The 15,979-nt window shown below is 36.2% G+C and overlaps 1 protein-coding gene across 2 annotated transcripts in view; it reads right to left on the bottom strand.

Moving 5' to 3' along the window:
* The window catches only part of LOC131069693 (protein WHAT'S THIS FACTOR 1, chloroplastic), an 83,068-nt gene that overhangs the window by 50,136 nt on the left and 16,953 nt on the right, over positions 1-15,979 (bottom strand). Inside the window, exon 2 of one of the 2 annotated variants that reach the window (XM_058005217.2) lies at positions 13,373-13,492. The exons of the other annotated variant lie outside the window; for it this stretch is intronic. The gene's annotated coding sequence lies outside the window, so the exon portion shown is untranslated. Of the gene's footprint in view, positions 1-13,372; positions 13,493-15,979 lie in introns of those variants that run through there. 2 annotated transcript variants of the gene reach the window in all.

The following is a 15,979-nucleotide window of genomic DNA, read 5'->3' as shown; positions in this document are numbered from 1 at the left end:
CCCTTCTAAGTAGGCCACCCCGTGTTGGATGGACGAGTTCCTGCCACTTGTGGGCCAAGGGGTGTTGTATCACGCCCTTGGGCTTAGGTGCGGTGAATGTTCCAAGGCACCCTATTGCGCTTTCCTCTCCAATCTCTACAATGGTTGGTTGTAGAAGTGAACTCAAGAATGGAAGCAATCATATATGGCTTAATAAGGAGACACAGTAGGGAGGACAGAGATGGGTTCCCCTTCCCCTTCTAAGCAGGCCACCCCATGTTGGATGGACAAGTTCCTGCCACTTGTGGGCCAAGGGGTGTTGTATCACATCCTTGGGCTTAGTTGTGGCAAATGTTCCGAGAACCCTGTCGTGCTCTACTCTTCAACCCCTACTATGGTGGATTATTGGAAATAAAACTATAGATTAGATCCCAATGACTGATGTTATTTAACTTAAATATCTATTTCATTGTTAATGTGATTGATTATATATGCATTTATATGTTAATGGATTCCTAACCCTTATGGAAATAAATTAATAATTGGCCTTATGAATTATATTTTAAATGTTGACTATCATTATTGCAGGGGTTAAACCAAAATTTATGTTGGAAATGAAATTGTTAATTGGTAAGTTATATCTTAATGAGCTAAATTTCTTATTTTAATTGAACTTGTGATTTTAGGGAAAGATTTAGGATCATCCCCAAAAGGGGGCAAAATGAATCGATTGTGGATTCTTAAATTCTGCTATATTTGAGAGTTTAAAAATTACTGAGATAGCACTAATGGCAGGAAATCAAAAAACGGCAACCCTCATGTTCAGCTTCCCTAAACAGCCTCAGGGAGAGTATTGTTGCTGATGAACCTGGTGCAGTTGGAGGTGCAATCTATACTTCGAACTATCAACAGCTTTGTCGCCCATCTGCTGCATTGAACTTTCGTATTTTGTTATTTGAAAACTTCTATATTTTCAGGTGTTGTTGGTCCAAGATTTGGGTTCTTATAAGGTTTCCTTTTATTCTGTAATTTGATGCTATCGACCTATGTATGTAAGCTTTCAGTTATTGCAGATAGGCTCCAGATATATTCTCTAAACAAATTAGTAGCTTTATCAGACCATTATTTTTTCTAGGCCATGATTTTGATGCCAAAGCTTTAGTACTTAAAAGCTATTGGCAGGATGATGGATTGTAAAAGCTATAACTTTTTTCAAGAGGATGCTCGGTGCTCCCAACTGCAAAAAATAGAATTCGCCAGCTAGATCTAATTAAATTCTAAAGTATAAAAGAACATGACAACAAAGTGAAGTTGTAAACTCTACTACTAGGATTCGTGTATATTGCATTACATATCAGCATTGAGGCCACAGATTAAATGACTAGAAACTCAATCAAATCAAAACTTTTTGTTATGTGGTGACTACAAAGGCATGCTATATGTTGTTGTAATTAATGTATGATTATACTATAGGTTATATTCAGCTTGACCAGGTGGATATTACAAATATTATGCATATCTACATATTCTTTAGATAATTTTAGAATTAGCTTTCTTTATTTCCTAATTTTCTCTAGTTAGGATTTTAGAAAAATCTTGCTCCCTTTCCTAATTTTCTAGATAAACTTTGGGAAAATCATACTATGTTTAAGAGACCAAGTTGTCTCATCTCCTCTCGTACTTCCTATAAATGCGACTTCATTGCATTTTATAATTGCACAGTTTGTGAGCTCAGTTTGGTAAACAATATAGTGCCATGTTCATTCATATTTTCATCTTTGTAAATGTTTATTTATGCACTAGATAATTTTGCTTTATTACTGTTCAAGTTTCTAAAATTTGATTTCATTCAACATGTGATCAAATCTTACATTGTATTAGAGCATCTTTGCATCAATCCTACAAGATTAGAGCCATAATCATAAATGCCATAAGAGCGTATCAAATTAGACAAATTTTGTCATTCAAAGTTATTTATTCCTAAGGTTTAGAATATTGTTATTAGGTTGCCGTGAAGTCACCTTTTAAAAGAGGCCTCAGAGAAGAAATGACCAGTACCATTGCATTAAGAAGACCCAAAAACCTTGAGGATGCCTGTCAAATCATCAAATTTGAGAACTTTCTGGGAAATTTTCGCTACTGCAATGCCACATTATCATATAGGTACAATGCAACATTATCATACACATTCATACTGCTACATCAACAGGTCTAGTCAACAATGCTCCATCATCGTGATATCATGTTCATAATGTCACTAGCTTGAAGATTCATTTTGACACCTCGAATTTGGAAGGCTTGTATTCCCTCATCTGGACTTCAATTAAGATCATTTTTTTTATTCTAGCTGTCCTTCAAATGGCTATACAAGGGTTATATTGTTTTTTTAGATCTGGGATCCAGGTTTTTTAAATTTTTAGCTTTATCAGATTCTGGCTCAACAATTCCCTTTTTCGAAATCTCATAGCCCATAAAAACTCGTATTTTATTTTATTTTTTTTATTGAAGTGCATAATTTTGCATGGTTTACATTGGTAACTTTTGCTTTTTTACTATTCTGATTAAATATAGTGAATTCATTTCTTGGTACTTTTTGGTAAGCACGTATTGCAAATTTATATTAAAGGGGATTGTGTAATCTCAAACTAAAATAACGTTTCACTTATTTTTGGGAGGTTTCTATCAAGGTTTATAAGTGTAATAACCCAAACTAAATGCAAACAAATAATCAAACCCAGAAAGACAAAAACAGTATTTTATATTATTTTCATGAAACATATACATGCAAATGGAAAGCAACAAAACCATTACAACTCGCTAGGAATGCACAACATATTGATATAAACTCTGATACATCCTAAACATACTACAGTATGCAAACTAATCGCCCTATTGATCCTACACCCTCTTCATAATCTTGTTATTGTTCTGCACCACATTCTACACTTGAGGTTTTTGTCCCGAAGAATGCATACACATTCGCACCTAAAGGGTTCTGCTGTTGATCCAAATGATAATCTAAACATTAGGATATATTCGTAGATTAGTTTGTTAATAATGACAATGATAATGTAACTAATATTACACACGTCTTTTTGTTCTTACTCTTTTTTAACTGCCATCTTTATGGCATTTGTAATTGTTGTTTTTTATTAGACACTCCTCAAAGATATAAGGCCGCTATCTCCTATGATGTCAAACCTCTTGTCTCATCTCATTCTTTTGCTTATACCAGCAATGGTACAAAGCCAATGTGGTTCATGGAAAAAAGAAAAAAGAGAAATCCACAGTTGCAGAGGTTGAGGGATTCAAGAAAAGTCATTAGTTTACAAAATCTACTATGGATCATGACGAAGAATCGCAAATTTTTTTTTTGTAGTCACAATCATGCATGGAAAAATTAGGGGCATTTACAAGGTCAAATCGCAAGCATACAAAAGTCACATTTTGAAGATAATTGTGTGGGAAGGAGGATACGGATCATGGACAAATTGTCGGTACCAAAATCTTCTAGTTGCAAGAGTTAGACACAAGTTTCATCTCATGCCAAAGACAAGAACTTGTCGCAAATGTTTGAAAGACAAGGTGGAATTTTCAAAAATCATAAAGAATGCGATAGGGTCACAGCTGAAACCATATCTAGAAAGTGTTAAAATAATATTAATATCTTCTATAATGGTCATCTTCTATTTTTAGCAGTCATCTTAGTTATCGACTTATTTAGCTATTTAGCTTTTTAGTCGACTTATTTAGCTTGTTAAGTTAGCTTTTTATTATTTAGCCTTTTAAGCTATATTTAGCTATTTAGCTTTTTAGTCGACTTATTTAGCTTGTTAAGTTAGCTTTTTTTTATTTAGCCTTTTAAGCTATATTAAAAAGCTAAATATAGCTTAAAAGGCTAAATAATAAAAAGCTAACTTAACAAGCTAAATAAGTCGACTAAAAAGCTAAATAGCTAAATAAGTTGATAACTAAGATGACTGCTAAAAATAGAAGATGACCATTATAGAAGATATTAATATTATTTTAACACCCTCCCTAATGGTCATCGTACTCAATATCCTACAGAAGACACTGCAAGTGTTTTGATCACAAATGCAAAGAACTGAAAACCCTAGGACCTGTAAGACGAGGTCTGGCCTAAATCAATCTGATCAAGGCAACGATATTCAGATATCATGAACATGCACTGTTTCCAGGTGTTGTGGCAGCTGTTGAACTTTTGGCTGTGTTCCAACATGATGCTGGTCAAAGATGCCATCATGGAAATCGAGGTTCATCGAGATCAACTGAGTGAAAGCAAGAGATAGAAAAATCTGATTTTTTTTTTAAATATCAAAATAGAAGCAGCTGCACAAAAAATCTGAAACCCTGGAGGAGAATTCTAGCACGAATTTCGAGGTTTGGAAGAAACCCAAAAATTAAAATTTTCTGCACACTTAAAACAGCATAAACGGTGCCCAAAAACAGCAAAAATCCCAACATCCAGGGAAATAGCAAAAATTGTGAACTGTTGTTAAATTCCAAGGCAAATTTGCTGGCACAAAATGAGGTGCGGAAAACGAGGCACCTAGAAAAATCTGAGACCAACCCAGAAGAGCTCTTGAAAAACCCACCTAGAATCTGAGAACAAAATGTAGATCCAACATCTCAAAAATTGAGGCACGGAAAACAATGCACCTAAAAAAATCTGACGATGACCCATTTGAGGTCTCAAAAAACCCACCAAGAATCTACAACCAGAATAAAATTTCGACTTGAACTGAAGGGTCAAAACTCTAGTCAAAAATTGCATAAACCCTAGGAAAATTTTCAATCTACAAAAAATAACCTCTTGGTTGCAGGCCCGAAAATCTCCAAAACCTTGAAAAAAACATGAACTGCTGCCCAACACAAAGAAATTTGCCCACTTACCAGAAACCCTCGAAACCCTCAAAAAGCCTTCAAAAAAGCAAAATCGTTTTTTAAAAAGAAAATCTGGAAAATATTCCAAAAAGAAGGCCATGAATTTTTATTAAAAAATTCGCCAAACTTTAAAGAATCCCATCAACCCGCTCTGATACTATGAAAAATAAATTGAATGTATGATTCAATAATCGGATAATTACATTGAACGATATACACACGTATATATAGAGGTTACAAGACGATGTTCTATAATTAGAACATAACGTTAAAGTAAAAGACTAAAGAGCTAAACGTTATGTTCTAATTATAGAACATCGTCTTGTAACCTCTATATATACGTGTGTATATCGTTCAATGTAATTATCCGATTATCGAATCATTCATTCAATTTATTTTTCAGAAAGGGCACGGGAAGCCATTACAATTTGCAATATTTGCAAAAAAGATGTAATTTTTTGAAGGTCATGTATATTTTTTTCTATATTTCTACAACCTTGCCATGAATATTTTTGTTTTTAACATTCCTTACAAAGTCTTGCCTGCATTCAGAAGGTTTAAAATCCGAAAAAAATTTAAAAGGGAGTTTAAAAGTCTGAAAAAATTTTAAAAGGGAGGTTTAAAGTCCGAAAAATTTTAAAAGGGGGTTTCCAGATATTTCAGAGGGTTTGAAATTTTTTGGATAAATTTCTAGTTTTTCAGTTATGAAAAAATTTTATTTTCTGGGTTGCTAAGTAAATGGCCGATACTTGGAATGTAGTATTGATGGAGTAATGGAAATTAAAAGGTAGAAATTAAAACATATAGAGTCGCAAGATACAAGTTATTTTTGAGTATCAAGAATGTTACAGAAACGTGTTAGGCATATAAACCAAGCCCATTAATAACCTTAGTGACTTTGATAGACAACAAGTTATCTTTAAGTATCAAGAATGTTACAGAATCATTTTAGGCATATAAACCAAGCCCATTAATAACCTTAGTGACTTTGATAGACACCAAAGAGAAGCCCTACTGATTTTAAAACTATCAATATTAGAAGATCTGAATTTTCAACACTCGAAGTGCTGCATCAGCACATGACGTATGGGATAGCTTAAAAATTAAATATCAAGTTTCAGAAAAATGTCATGTATCTCAAAAAATTGTAGCTTTCTATCAAATTGTTTGATGAGGGGGTCTTTGTCCAAAGACTCCAAACATATCTTAAAAATTAAGGATCTTAAGGATTAGCTTGTCGCCCTCAATAAACATGGTTGCACTAGTCATTAACAATCTTCACCTTCCTTTCAAACATTTGTGGAGTCTTTGAATCTACTTTTCGAAACTCAAGCCCTAGCTTTTGACAAGGTCAATTAGTATTTACTATAGAGAGAGCGAAGACAACAACAAATAGGGGAATCTACATCCAAGCCCACTAAAAATGCTCTTACTGCCCAGTTAAAGGGCTAACCTCAAAATTCTTGTGACAACAGTCCTTCCACTCAATCCAAGAAAAAGTGTAACAAACTTGGCCATGTTAAAAAGGAATGCAAAAAGAGAGTACAATCTATCTTGCAAGCAAAAATCATGGAAAAGCTAATATGGTCATCGTTGAGGAAGAATATGAATCAAATGATGAGTTTGCACTCATCACATCTCATTCTAACAATGCTGACCACAAACACTGGTTCTTTGATTCAAGGGAATCCAGACGCTTCCCATGTCACGAGGACCAAAATGTAAAGTTTAATGTTTATTCTAGTCATCAAGTTATAGTTTCACTTGGCGATGGTCCATCACATGTGCTTAAGGGATGGAAGATGTTAGGGTCATAGTAAATGTTTCTCTCAAATTATTAGTATTTTATGCTTAATATGTTCTTGCTGTGAACAAGAAATTATTATCTATCAATCAAAACACTAGCATTTAAATGAGGTAGAGATTTTTGAAAGCTTTAAAAGCAGAAGAAAGTAGGCTTAAGAATATAGCCATATTCTTTGTCTGTTTAGATGTGTATTTTCTGCCTTCTCAAAAGTTTTCGATGATTGGATTGCTACAGTCTGGGGGAAAAATTGGGAATTCATGTGTCCTTCTGTTGTATGGTTCAAAGACGTCTCTTTGTTGTCTTCTTTAGGAATCATGGGATGCAAAAGAGGGTTGTCAAAAAAAAATTCTAGAACTTAGGGCACTCTATGTTTAGGCCCCTTCCATGGTCACCCAAAGAGGACTTCAGTGAAGTGGTGACCAGATCGGCCCCCAATTGGATTGAACTAACTAATGTACCCCCACAACTGTAGAAATTTATTCCCAACATGCTTAAGCCCCTAGGGAATGTGATGCAAATAGAAGAGTCCCGAATGACTCTACCTCATTTAAATGCTAGTGTTTTGATCTTGTTAAACCTAGATACAGAAATCTCTAGAATCATGTTTGTTCAAGTAAAAAAATTAGACTATAAACTGCAATATTGAACTTCTAGACTCATTAAACTCTTGCTTTTTGTGTAAGAGAAATGGGCATCAAAGGAAGGATTGCCCTAAAGCTACTATCAGACCAGAGGGGGCCTTCAAACCCTCTACCAATGTTCTGATTGATAATAACTTGTCTAAAAAGCATGAGAGTTCAAAAATGAATGTTGACTCCATTGATAATGTCGCTGGGGTTGAAGCCAATTGCGACATGGGATCAGGGAGAGAGACCAAGAGGCCTCTGACAAGTCTACGGAAAAAATTATATCATTGGTCAACCCTCTATTTGAGGGGGAACTTCAGATTATCAGGGCTAATGACCCTTCTACTCCCAAGGACAGTTTCACCAGACCTAAACCTATTCGGAAGCCTAAAGAGAATGAGCATCCCAGACCAGAAAATGCCCAACAACTGACACTTGAGACCACTTAGGCCAGGGCAGAGGTTTATAATCAGAATTTGGATATAGCCAACCAAGGAGTGGATGATGGGGTTGTTGCCAACTACTCTAATCTTAACCTAGGAGATAATGTCTTTGGTAAAGAATTGGTCATATCTTGCATGAACCCCCTATTTTCGGTACTAGTATGGATATCCCTCCTTCAATTGCGAAGGCAGGGTTTGCTAAGAAAGATAGTAAGAAAAGCTAAGAACCCGGACTCTAGCTCTAAGAAAAAGAATTCTGAAAAGGGTAAAGAGGATAGGATGCCTAAATGCTTTGATAAGCTATACAAGAACCAGATAATTCCTACCCCTCACAACCCATAATGAATTTGAAGATCGGCAGCTGGATTGTGAGGGGACTAGAGTCTTCTGATAGGAAATATGTGGTCAGGACTTATATGAAAAATTGAGCCTACATGGATTTGTTATACCTGCAAGAGATTAAGGTTGTAAGGTTCAAGCTGAAACTATGTTGAATTTCACAAGGAACAATTCCAAAGCCTTTTTCTCTAAGCATGACAAAGGAAAAGGGGGCACAGCAATCCTGCTCCACCCCAAGTGGACTGATAACATCTCTCGGAGGGGTTGTTCACCCTGCAATAGGTTGGTCTGGATTTCACTTATCATTGGCTCAACCTATTGGCATTTGCTCGATCTATGCTTCTAATGACTACAAGGAGAGAGCAGAGCTGTGGAAGTGATTGGTTGGGAATTTAGTCGAAATTCCATGGATCTGCCCTGGTCACTTCAGCATGATAGAGAATAAAAGAGACAAGAAAGGTGGAAACCCTATTTCTTGGAATGGAGAAGAACTGTATTATTGGATTAGGATGAAGAGAATGCTTAACTTAGTTGACCCCCTAGAAGAGGGGAGAGGATCCACTAACTCTATATGGATCTGCACCGGTGACTTCAATGTGATAGAGAATAAAAGAGACAAAAAAAGGTCGAAAGCCTATTTCCTAGAAAGGAGAAGAATTGTACTATTGGATTAGAATGAAGAGAATGCTTGACTTAGTTGACCTTCCATGACCTCTATATGGTTTACATGGTGCAATAACCAGTCTATGAACAAAAGAATATATTGCCGACTTGACAGGTTTTATGGTAGCAAGAATATGATCTCTTTTGTTGGCAATCTTGATGGCGCGCCTGTCTCAATCTTCCCCTTTGCCACGTTTGACACTCTCCCATCAATGCCACGTTTGACACTCTCCCATCAAGGCCTCTATAAGTGTTGGTAATACACGTGGCTCAGTCTAAACCCCATTCTTCATGGTTTAAAATGAATTGCTCCCTCCTACAGAATCAGAATTGTAGGGATGGTATTTGAATGGTCACTGAGATCTCCACAAGAGTCTGAATAAGAATCTAAATCCTATTCTCAAATGGGAGGCCTTGGTCTCTGTTTGGAGGAACATGTTTGGCATAATTGGTAAAAAGAGGGACATAAACAAAAACAAGCTGGATAATTTGCTACATCAGAAATTGTTTCTGCTGGAAAATCAACTACAATATAATAGCCCCAACCTTCATACTGAAGGTATGTTAATCGGGACTAAATCCTTCGTAATTGGTAAAATGAACTGGCTTCATGAAGGTGATAAAGGCTTTAAATGTTTTTTTAACATAATCAAATATAAACAGCATAAAGAAAAGATTGGACCAATCAATGGCAGTGGCTCATTGATTAAGGAACCAGAAGTTATGAAGCAAGTATTCTTTTCATTCTATCAGAAGCTTTTCTCCTCTGAAGATGATGGTAAATCTGCTGAGGGAAGGACCTTTTATATGAAGATGATCCTCTCGCAAGTGGGGGCTAAATCTCTGGTGTGGGACATCTCTGTTCTTGAAATTGTGAATACCATAAGGTCCTTGGCCAATGGCAAATCCCCTGGTCCTCATGGGCTACCAACTGAATTCTACAAGGCCAATATTGAGTGGATTGCTAATGAACTAGTGGAAGATTTTAAGGAGACCTTTGCATAGCTCTATTGGGCAAGCCATGAACAGAGGCATCATCAAATTGCTCCCTGAAGGTGACAAAACTCAGATTAGGAATTGGAGACCCATCACAATAAATAATCATAAAAAAATTTGGCCAAGTCCCTTGCTCCCAGGATTGTCGGGATAATGGGCAGGATTGTGTCTGTTACACAAACTCGTTTTATCCAAGGAAGATACATATTAGAGAACCTGATTACTAGCTAGGATGGTATGAACTGGACTAAATATGATAAACAGAATGTTGCTATGATCCTCCTGGACTTTGAGAAGGCCTATGATAGAATTCAATGGCCATTTGTTTTGGATGGATATGTTGTCAGCTTTTGGATTTCCTCAAAAATTTTGTAAATGGGTTAACATTCTTTTTTCCGATTCATCCACCCAAGTCGATGTGAATGGGGAGCTCTCTGAGCCTAGTTCCTTGCAAAGGTCCATCAGACAAGGGTGTCCCATTGCTCCCTTCCTTTTTGTTATTACAGCTGATGCTTTACATTATATATTAAGATCCAACTTGATCACTTTCCCCATTAAAGGCATCAAAGTTCCTAACCATGAGCAGCTTCTTAATGCTCAATTTGCAGATGATACTCCCTTATTCATTGAGTAGAGTGAATCCAGCTTTGACAATGTTATGAAGAGGATAGACCTATTTTGTGCTACTTCTAGTTCCAAAATCTCCCAACATAAATCCACTGTCATTGGCTCATCTAAAGAACCTCCTGATTGGCAGATTTCTAACGGCTGGCCACATAAAACCACTGTCATCGGCTCATCTAAAGAACCTCCTGATTGGCAGATTACTAAGGGCTGGTGGTGGGTTGAGCCTTCTAAGATTGTAAGGTACCTTGGCATTCCTTTTTCAGTTTCACCTTCCATAAAAAGCATGTGGGAGTGGCTATTCTGTAAGATTGAGAAGAAGTACACCAAATGGCAAACCCACCTGTTGTCTCTTGCAGGCCGGATTCCAGTAGTGCAGAAGGTAATAGCTTCTCATGCAGTATATCATGCCTCTGCATGGTTGTTTGATAATGTGCACTTTGATAAGCTTCAAAAAAATATCAAGGGAATTTTGTGGTCGGATGGTAAGGGGAACAGGAAAAGGCATTGTGTGAATTGGGCTTGGTGTTATTCACCTAAGGAACAGGGACGGCTTGGACTGAAGGACTTAAGAATTCAAGGGCAGCCCTTGGCTTCTAAATGGATATTTAAGGCTCTAAGGGTGATGAGCCCTGGAAGGTATTAATTAGAAACAATTTAGCCTTGTCCAGACCCAAGAAAGGAAAAAATTAGGATTCACTGCATATTCAAGATATCATCTTAAGACAGTTTGAGATTAAACCATTTGGTTCAGCTATATTCTCCACTCTTTGGAAGGCTTGTTGTAAAGTAAGGCACTTGATATGCAATGGTGAGGCAGTGGGGGTGGCCTCATCCTACCATGTGCCTAATAGATCAGTTTGGTGGAATATTGTTTCTCATGGGAAGCCTCTGGCTCTTTCTCAGGGATGCTCTGCTAAAGCATTGTATAATAAGGGAGTGAAAAACATGAATGATATTCGGAGTAATGGTAATTTAATGTCCTGGGAGCAGTTGAGGTCACTAATTGATATTCCTAGTTCTCATAAGAAAACTTACTCAATGCTTACAAGGGGTTTCAAGGCTTCTTTTCCTAGCAAAAGAATTTATGATTCTGAACTGATCAACATGATCAAGTGGCAATTTGGCTCCAATTTTCAAGAGGTTTCTGTCAAACACATTCATTTAATGTTTGTTGGCTGAGGAGAGGTCTTCAAATGGCTCAATCAGATCTGGAAACTTAATTGGTCTGATTCTGTGTGGTCTTATAAGCTCTTGCATATCCGGAAAAACTCTGTTGAAAATGAAAAAGCATGTTTCCAATGGCTTCTCTTGCTTAAAAAACTTGCCGTGTCCAGTGTTCTTCACAACTGTGGTCTGTCCCATAGGTTGTGAGTTGATTGCCATGAGAATGAAACTTTTCAGCAGTTGTTGCTTCAATGCAAATTTTCTATTCAGATTTGGTCTAATTTGTTTGGGTTGCCTGTTAAGAGCGATAGCAAGTCTGGTTTTTCTTGGCAGGAAATCTTATTTGGTTATGTGGATGCTTTCAATATTGATTTAAACAATTTTTGGCTTGTTTTGACTAATGAGGTTTTGTGGTGGATTTGGAAAATGAGGAACGAAGAGGTCTTTGAGGGCAAAAAGAGGAATCTTACTGAATTCAACAGTGAACTCACCTTCTTCTCTATTATGTTGCAGGTTTCTGCCACTTTGGAGATTCCCAAAGACAAGTTCATGATTCTGTTAAAGGAAGGGATCACAAAAGTTTATAAATCAGAGATAAAGTGTAACATCCCTACATTAATAATATCATTATTACCACTTCTTTCACCTTGCACTTAATATATGTATCAATGATTCAATAAATTATAGATGAATTATTACTGTATATGAAATGATTATAACATTGGGTATTCGTATCAATACTAATATTAATATTAATATTAAACGAATTATTAATATCAATGAAGATGAATTAATGATATTATTATGATATTATTATGCTTACATAATTATCATTCAACATATAATATAAATAAATAAATAAAAACAAAGAGAAAGAAATAACTACGTAAACAGTTACTAATCGACATACACAAGATCGGCACATTAGTATATGTTAAGAGGTGTTCCTTCCTAAACAAAAGTCACGCCCATACACATGAAGGAATGCGTGACTTTTCAAATACCAACGGATATTTAAAATGGGCGAGTTTCCACCCAAGGAGAGAAAAAATATATTGGGAAAAAGATCACGGGACTGGTCATGAAGTGGCAGGCTGAGCGATTTGATTGGTAAGAACGATTCCATTCCCCTTCACTGTTGACTGTATTCAACAGTAATTATTTTCTGTACTGTAGCTATGTAACATTAATTCTTATATGCAGATTTTAATTATAATAATTATATATATAAGAACAATGGTAATCTGAATACATATATATATAAATGAATTAGTGGTCTGTTCTTAATAATAAATAGACAGAATTAAATAGGTTCACAGTAATACAAATTCATCAAACACAATAGATTAAGGTACCTAGAACATGATTATAACAATTAATTATAAGAATCTAAGATAATAAGAATGAAATGTCAAATCAATGGAATCTTGTATCAGAACTCCTTAAAACTAACTTAACTATCAAATAGTTCCGTATTTTCCTATTCCCCATGGGAGATGGGTGCTGCTAGGGAGAGGCAGAGTAAAACCATCCAGAAGGATGCCCCAAGGGTGAAAGACTCCTCCTGTAACCTGGGCTGTGTGCCCCAAGGGTGAATGGACTGAGTTCAGTAATCTGGGCTAACTTGAGAGTTGGTGTCAAGCGCCCTAGGCAGCCAAGCCCTCTTCTGGGAAAAGGGGTCGGAGCAATTGGAGATTAGGGATAGTTTTGAAGTTATTGTTAATGCATGATAGCCTCGGTGAGATAAATGATTGAATGAGAGACAAATGAAGTCTCTCATTCAAACATTTATTATCGTGAGGGGGCACGATCAAGTGATGTCTTGATTGGCCATGTCCAAAAGACATGGCCGGTCAAGGCATCGCTTGACCGTACCCAGCCCACTACATAAACCAAATGAAATGTGTGAGAATGGACATTGAAATAAAAATGCTCCTCCTCTCCTGCAACATAAAAGAAGACAATCAGATTTATACAACAATTCAGTGATAGATAATACATAGAACAAGATAAATTTAAATTCTGATCCACAAAATTAACAGTTATGTTATGGGGTCTAGTTAGTTATGCTTAATTAAGGTAGTAACATAGATATTGTTTTGATAATTGACAGCATATAAATAGGGAACATTCCATAAAGTCAGCTCACTTCTTTCCGCAGGGCAAAGACAAACTGAACGAAGAACTTAAGCTCCTTAACAAATATTTGGAAGAGAGGAAAATCTCTAATAAGCTGAATACAGAGGGGACCTTTCCAAGATGCAAAAATCAGATTTTCAGTTTGAGGCCAAAGAGTTAGATCCGTATGTGATAGTGCCGCCCCTGGGCACTTATGAATGTGACAAGGCAGAGTGCAGCAATAACATAGTAGGGGCCTGGGATTAGATGATATACCTCTTTTGTTTTTTGCTAATATATGTGATGTAATGTTCAGTAACCCTGTTATTTTGTATTCATGATAAACTCATTATGTAAAGGTCTTGGATAGGGTGTTAGGAATGAGTAGTACTCAATTCTTTTAGATATATATGGTAATAGCTCCAGACTTGGTCAGGGGCTGACACTCCTCGTAATGTATCTCTGATTTTCGATCTATATTCAATAGAAAATAAATGAAGAAATTTTATTATAATATGCAACTTATAATTCTATGAAATTCAGAAGATAGAACTTATTTGGATTTTCTACAATAATTCTCCTTCAGACTGTCTTGTCAAAGATCAATAAATAGTAGCATATTCCTTGCAGCCAATCACATTGTGAATTCCTTGGAAATGCTTGCGAATGGTAATTATCAAGGCTGGTTGTCCTTGAATTGCCGAGTTTGGAAGGTGGGCCGCCCTTCCATCTCTCAGTCCACCTTGGAGGCACATCGTCCTCCTTGATCAAGCCAAAGAGCATGGAAGGCTGGCTGTCCTTCCAACTCCTATTCAACTTGATAAAAGCATAAAATGGGGGCTGTCCTTTTTCATCACTCATGGACTTGAAAGAGATTTTGTCCTTCTTATTTGCAAGACACTTCCACAAAGTCAAAACTGATTTCTCAAGGAATTTGCTAGATTATAGCTGATTGATTGATTTCTCTTTGTCATCATTTCTTGAAGGACTAATGAGTGGATGCTTAAATGAGGTTGGAATGGATTGATTCTTGAATGATTGATAATTGAATGATTGAGACTCATATATTGATTGATGAGTTGGTTTTGAATAATTGATAATTATATGATTGATTGAATGGATTCCTTTGATTGGATGATTTGAAGTATTGGTGAGTGATGATTAAGTGTCTATTGATTAGATGATTGATGAGTGATGATGTAATGAATGCTGGTTTGATATATTGGTGAAGCATGACTTAATGAATGCTAGTTGGATAGAGTGATGATAGAATCCTTGGAATGATCTCTCCCTTATATTTTATTGCTGAAAGAGTCACCACCTTTCACAACAATTGAGTCACCACCCTTCATTGCTGCCAAATGAGAACAATAAATTATTTCCCAAAATCCATCCTTCTATTATTGATATGCTCCCTTTAGTAATCCTTCCTTCATTCATATCCCACTTTCAAATGAATTCTTCTCCTTTTTATATCTTCCACTATGAGGGAGAAGTCACACCTCTTAATTATTTCTGCATTTTGAAAGAGTCACAACTCTTCCTCTTAATTGCTAGCTCGAACCTTAATTAAATTTTAATTAAATATCTTTTATTCTAGAAGTTCACTGCCCTTATTTCATTTCATTTGCCTTGGTTGGCCCTTCATTTTATTATTTATTCAATCACCTGTGTTTGATTTATGAAGGCTACAATCTGTTTCGAAAAAAAAATGATCTCATGGTGGGAGCATGACATTATTGAGAACCCCAATATTCAAATCAAATTTTGTAAAAAGAAGTGTATTGTGTCTAATGTGAAACAAGACAAAGTTCTTGCCCTGTGCATTGGGCAAGATGGCTTGTACAAGTTTGTTGATCCTACTAAAGCTAATTTGCATATGCTAGCTGTCAAAGATAACATCGGTGCTCTTTGACATGAAAGGTATGGACACCTAAATCTTCAATATTTGGTTAAACTCAACAACACCCATGTGATCCAAGGGCTGCCTCATATATAGGAAAACTATGGGTTGTGTGTTGCTAGTTTGGCAATTTGGCTAGAAAATAAAAAAGGATTCATTTCCTACAGAAAGCATATGGTGTGCTAAAAGACACTTGGATCTCATTCATGCAAATCTTTGCGAGCCTACCCAGAAATCTCATATTGACCTTGATTTGAGGTATTTTTTGTTGTTTGGAGGATAATTTCTCTAAGAAGAGTGAATTTACTTCTTGAGAAAGAATTTTGATTGCCATGGTGCATTCCTGATATTCAAGACCTTAGTAGACACATTAACAAGGCATCAAATCAAGGCTCTATAGTCCTATAAT

Source organism: Cryptomeria japonica, chromosome 11, assembly GCF_030272615.1.
Source record: "Cryptomeria japonica chromosome 11, Sugi_1.0, whole genome shotgun sequence".
In the NCBI taxonomy this organism is placed as follows: Eukaryota; Viridiplantae; Streptophyta; class Pinopsida; order Cupressales; family Cupressaceae; genus Cryptomeria; species Cryptomeria japonica.
The sequence above is the reverse complement of the archived record's forward strand: the minus strand, read 5'-3'. Positions and strand labels throughout refer to the sequence as shown.